A 6,000-nucleotide genomic window follows, 5' to 3' on the forward strand; every position below is an offset into this window, starting at 1 on the left:
TGATTACAGCAAAATTCTGGGGCAGTTTGTCCCAGTGCTGGTGGGTGGAGATCTGGCAGGTCGTTTGGACAGTCTGATTCTGTGGAATTAATAAGTAACAGAAATATATATAGAAATCTATCCACCCACCCATTTATCCATCCAGCCATCTATTTATTACTTATTAACTGGAACTGAATTAATGTAGTTTTGAAACCAATTAAAATGGAAGAGAGAAATGAGGATAAATGAATGGACCTCAAAACCTAAGATTTTCATTCTGAAGCTGGTATGTTCACTTTCTTTTCAGCTCAAGAAAGAACAAGGGCGGGGCGGGGGGGGGAGAATTTCCTTGGTTGACATCTGACAGACTTGCATTGCTCATTGATTCTAAATTTCTCTCCTTGGAGTATCACGACTTAGGGGATTGGATTTGGTTCCAAAAGGGGCCAGCGTTGACGCAAGCCAGGGGTTGCAAACTATTTTTATTAAAGGCCAAATAGTAAATATTTCAGGACTTCTGGGTCCCGCGTTCTCTATTGCAATTCCTGAACTGTGCTCTTGCAATACAAAAGTAATTGGAGTATGAGTACACGAAGGAAGAGCATGACTGTGCTCTGCAAAACTTTCCAGAAACAGCCTGTGGGCCTGGTTTGAACCCTGGCCTGTGCACTGGTATAAGCCAATCAGCACAAGACTTTTTTCTAATGATAGTTACTGGCTCAGAGACAGGTTTTATGACTTAAATTGGCCCAAACAGGGAGGGAAAAACATTTTGTTTGAAGTTTGATATACTCTCTTCCACATGAGTGAAGCATCAAACAGCCCTGATGGCTACTGGCAACCAGCCAACACACAACTGGTGTTCAGACCAAGTAGACTCTGAGTGACAGAAGAGAAAGATGGAACTTGAATTCTGGGTGGTATCTCTTGACCACAGGCTAGTTTGTTTATTTATTAAGTTTTAATTTTCTGAAAATATCTGATTTCTTACTAAATTCCAACCTCTTTTTCTATTCATAAAATGAATGATAGGTCTTTTCTGTGACTTGATTTTTTTAAAACTATTTCTTTTTTCAGGATTTATTTATTTATGCATACAGAAATGGGGGTACAGGCCAGAGGTACAGTGATGGTGAGAGGATTCACCAGAGACAGAATGGGGAGCAGAACAGGCCGACTGATGAAGTACACTGCTGAGGGGAGCAGTGGGCAGGTCAGGAGAGGTCTGCCATGCCATGTGGGTCACCTCTGGGTGGGGATCGAACTCACATGCATTGAAGCGGCTGCAGCTAGCTTGCAGTGCTGTGTCCTTACCCATTGCACCACCAGGGAGGGCCAATAACTTGATCATTTTGAACCATCAAGAGTTATATGGATAGAACAAGTGCTGATGTTTGCCAATGGAGCCTTTTTGAATGTCCAGAATCATTTCAACCTTTCTGAAAAGCAGGAACACCCAAGGATCTTGCAGTTGTTTTTGAAGGCTGGAATTGTCCTGCTTCAAGTTTTCCATTGAATTTTAAGTAGGCTCTTATCAAAATATTTTCTGTACTGCTGAGGACAACTTGATTCTCATGAGCTTTTTTACTTCTTGCATTAAGAAACATCCTCAGTGTTCTCATCTACACACTTCTCCTGCTCTTCTTGGGCTCCCCACCAAGTGCTCCTTTCTTTCACAGATGGAGCTGCCGTTCTGAGGAGATTTCTAGAGCTCTGTGCCTCCTGCCCACTCCTAGAACCCGGTTCTCTTAGTGCAGGCAGGGCCACAGCATGATTTAATCGTATTGCAACCCCTGGAATGTTGAAATAGGATTAAATTATAACTGAACAACCCCTGGATGTTGAGCCTGTGTATTTGCTTATTGAAAAAATCATTCTGAACTGGGATTTCAGTTTCTTGCAGCTAAGTACACTCTAGCTGATGGAAAATTTTTAAACGTTTATGATTTTCAAAGTCTGCAAACCCCAAAAGAGTTAACATCTGTTTTGAAAAAATTTTCCTATCATTAAACACAAATGTCAATAGCAGGAATAAAAATGTCTCTAGCTCTTTTTAACTGCCAAGGTTAGTGAATGTGGGCTTCCCAGGGGACAGGGAAGTTTTAGTGAAATGATTTTAATTTGTGAAACTGTGGAATATTTGGACTAGGATGTTACTTTTTCTGTGATGAGAGCAAAAAGGTGGAAGCTAAGGTATATGAGGCCTGACTTCTGTCTTCCTTGACACCCTGGCTCTTCAGCACAGGTCTCTCCCCTGCTTCATCTTCAAACTCTAAAGGGAATAAAGTATATTCATAAACGGCATCTCATTTTCGAAGTTTACTACTGCTTACTCCACTGCTATTGTAGAGTTGTGTGACCTTCTTTTTGATTAATCTTAATCTCGCTTCCTTGTATGAATGTATTGCTTTGGCGCTCTGTGCAATTAATATTAATTTTAATAACGTAAGAGAATTTGAGTTTCAGAAATGTTTTTCTTTTAAACTATGTAATATTGTCACCTTCCTATTATTTTTAAGGGGCAATTTAGATAAGGTCATTTTCCTCATCATATTAATATTTAACCCGAGAATAGAAAAGTGAGTAAGTTCAACCTTGCAAAATAAGTATGAAACACGCATTATTCATTCATTCAGAAAGATATTACTGAGGGCTTACGAGCTAGACACTTGACTTTTTGTTGTTGTTACAGCAAAGTCCCTTCTGTTATGGAGATTATATTCTAGATGGAGTGACAGATAATAAGCACCTAGATCTTGAGTCAGGTGCTAATACGTGGTAAGAAGATGGATGACCAAAGTAAAGGGCAGAGATCACACTCATCCTAGGTAAGATGGGCTCTCACGTGGGGTGCGCCACCTTCTTTGAAAAACAGCTGTGTGCTGCTAGGATACCATTAGTGAGAGAACTGCAGTGACTGGGTTGTTGTGGTACAGTGGGCAGGCTGAATTTGCCCTAGAGGCCACATACCAATTTTGGGTTTTATTCTGAGAAAAAAGGAATTTCTCCAAGGATCACCAGCCTACAGACTCTCTGACAAGTCCCAATATCCCAGCAACCTCAAAGACAGTAAGTATATGTACACATTCTTACTGACCTTCAAGCTGACTTATAGCCTTCAGAACTCATGTAGTCACATATTTGGTAGACTGAAGAGATGAATTTATTGTTCTCTCACTACAACTTTTTCTACCCAGACTTGTTTTGGAGACTGTACTTTGTCATGATGTTTTTCCTTTGGCCCCTGCATGCCTAGGAGAGTGTGATTCTGCAACCCCAGCTTATCAGATATATTACCCAGGGTGCAACTCTGTTCTTTCTCCATTGTCTATCATGGTGTCTAGCTCATAGTAGGTGCTCAAGAAAATTCAAGGAACATGCTAATGAGCAAAGCAAAATATGTTATTATGATTTTTGATAAAAATTTTCCCCAAAAAATAAATGTTTCAGACTTTAATATAAAGGAATATAACTTAGGGTCACAAAAAGATTATAAGCACATGTACTTATAATCTTGTATCATTATTTTCTTTAAAATTTTCAACTCATATCATCAAAAATATGCATTATGATGACAGTTTCTTCAGGTAAATCCCATTTAGAGATGATATGATACCCAAGTAAGTTTTCGAGAGTGTTCTGGAAAGCAATTAAAACTACATCTTCCTGGCATTTTATGAATCTACGTAGGCCATATCTTACTGAATACCCTTCAGCTAAAGCAGTGTGAATAAGTTTACAGTTGTGGGAAGAAGATACATGCACCATTCCAAATTTTAAACTCCAGAAGATGAAACTAAAAATCAGAGCAAGGAACTTATTCTCCAACTACAGAAACCTACTTTACATAGTTTTATTAACATAAAAATGATAGCTGCCTATTAAAATGCAGGCTTGGAAAATTTAAATAACATAAAATTAAACTTTTCTGAATTTATTTCTTCTTATATTATTGGTCATTCTTTTAAAATATTTGACATTTCCCCTAAGTGTAATGCCCATAATTTTTCCACCACCAGCACACGTGTGAACCATCACCATAGACCCTTGTGCTCTTCCCTCCCTTGCTGGATGCCTCAGATCTATGGTTCTTCTTCTTTTTTTTTTTTTTCCCCTGACCCCTTGTATGGCTTCTCTATATTCTCCTATAAATGAAACCATTCAATTTTTTCTTTTTCACTGAACATAATGCCTTCCAACTCCATCTATGTTGCTGTAAATGGCATGAGTTTATCTTTTTGAATGCTACCTCTTGATCCATTCACACAAGATAAAATTTCTACTAGGTCAAATTGTTATAGTCCAACAAGAAATTATTAAGTATTTATTATCAAAAATTGTTTTTTTCCCTCATCAGAAGTGGTTCTATCTACTCACAAATTTTGCAAGAACTCAAATCATGAGACTGCTAACAAGCCACAATCCTTAGTCACAAGTGCCCACTGTGAAAGACCTGTGCTGTCTTCAGCCACTAAATGGGTGGTCATTTATATTTCACTAAAGTTTAATAAGTTACACTCTGCACATGAGCCGATTTGACTTTGTTGTGGTCCATGGCCACTCAAGCTAGGATGTGTCTCTACTTCACTGTTTGCATTGAGGAGACATTTCTCTCCAATATGTTTATGGGACTCATCAACTTGCCTCATCTAGCTCTCTGCTCAACAGCATTTGTTCTAGATGGATTCCCAGTCCACCCTATGTAAAATAGTGATCTATGGAAGGAGAAAATGGGTAAAACAGGATGCTGAGATCAAGATTTGCTTGATCTGTGAGGAGACACTGTTTGCGAAGTGAGGTGATATTTAAACTGAGAGCTAAATGACAGCGAGGAGCCAGTTTGTGAAGACAACTTGTAGATAGTGTTCAAAAAAAGGGCAGGCTGGAAAATAAGCTATTGCTTTAGATTTTGACATCAGTGGGTGTTCCCTACAGCACTCATTCTGTCCAAAATTCTTCTTTTAGGCTTGCCCTTATCTTTCCCATCTTTCAGAATCTATCTTAAAGTCATTTCTTATCCAATGTCTTCCATAAAGCTTTTTCAAAAGTTCTGTGCTTCCCCTTTTTACTATGTTTTGCTCGCTATACAATGGTAAAATGTCTAACGAGGTGATTTGTGAAATAAGAAAACAATAAATTAAGAAAATTAATCAAAGTGGGATTATTGTCACATTCAAGGGAAAACAATAATTTTGTTACACTAAAATAGTACAGAACATCCTCTGAATATAATGAAAAATATATTTCTTTTTTTAAAAAATGTGTTTATTTATGCATACAGAACTGGAGTATAAGCCAGAGGTGCAGAGGCAGTGAGAGGCTTCACCAGAGACAGAGTGGGGAGCAGAACAGGCAGATCAAACAAGTACACTGCTGAGGGGAGCAGCGGGCAGGTCAGGAGAGGTCTGCTGCACCATGTGGGTCACTTCCGGGGCCAGGATCAATGTCGCACTGAAGTGGCTGCAGCTAGCTTGCAGTGGTGCGTCCTAACCCATTGTGCCACCAGGGAGGACTGAAAAATGTATTTCTAATGCTCGATAAACACATGTGGTGAGTGGCTCTCCTGTGAGGCAGCACCAGTGCAGGGCATTTCCACCGGACAAAACTGCCTTGGAAAAGCAGACTAGAGTCAGGCCAATGGGACCTTTAAAAAAGGTCAACAAGCACCGTACTCTGGAAGAGGAAAACTGGTCTGGGAAAGGACATCTGCTCACAGCAAGGGGCTCTTGGGGAGCATGAATAGGTTTAAAGACAAGAAGGAGCAATAGTGGTTGTTTTAAGAAGTTACTAGGAGTAATTCCACTCTAGGAATTATTTTAAAGCTTTTGATGAGAGGTAAACGTTCTAAAACTTAAACTGGAATTAGAAGTGATTTTTTGTTAAACACAGGGAACTTGTTTAGAAAGAAGGGGCAATTTGGGGGATGGAGGAAAACGTGCATAAACAGCATAAGCAGCACCCTTCTCCAGAGGGGCACAGTGTTTGTAAATTACCTGGAAGATGTACATGATTCAGTCT

The 6,000-nt window shown here is 39.3% G+C and overlaps 1 pseudogene; it reads right to left on the minus strand.

Annotated features, from left to right (window-relative positions):
• Nucleotides 1-1,412: 1,412 nt before the first annotated feature.
• On the minus strand, nucleotides 1,413-3,317 carry LOC101627571 (annotated as a pseudogene).
• Nucleotides 3,318-6,000: the final 2,683 nt, after the last annotated feature.

Source organism: Condylura cristata, unplaced genomic scaffold (assembly GCF_000260355.1).
Source record: "Condylura cristata isolate star-nosed mole 26May11 unplaced genomic scaffold, ConCri1.0 scaffold00024, whole genome shotgun sequence".
Taxonomy (NCBI): Eukaryota; Metazoa; Chordata; class Mammalia; order Eulipotyphla; family Talpidae; genus Condylura; species Condylura cristata.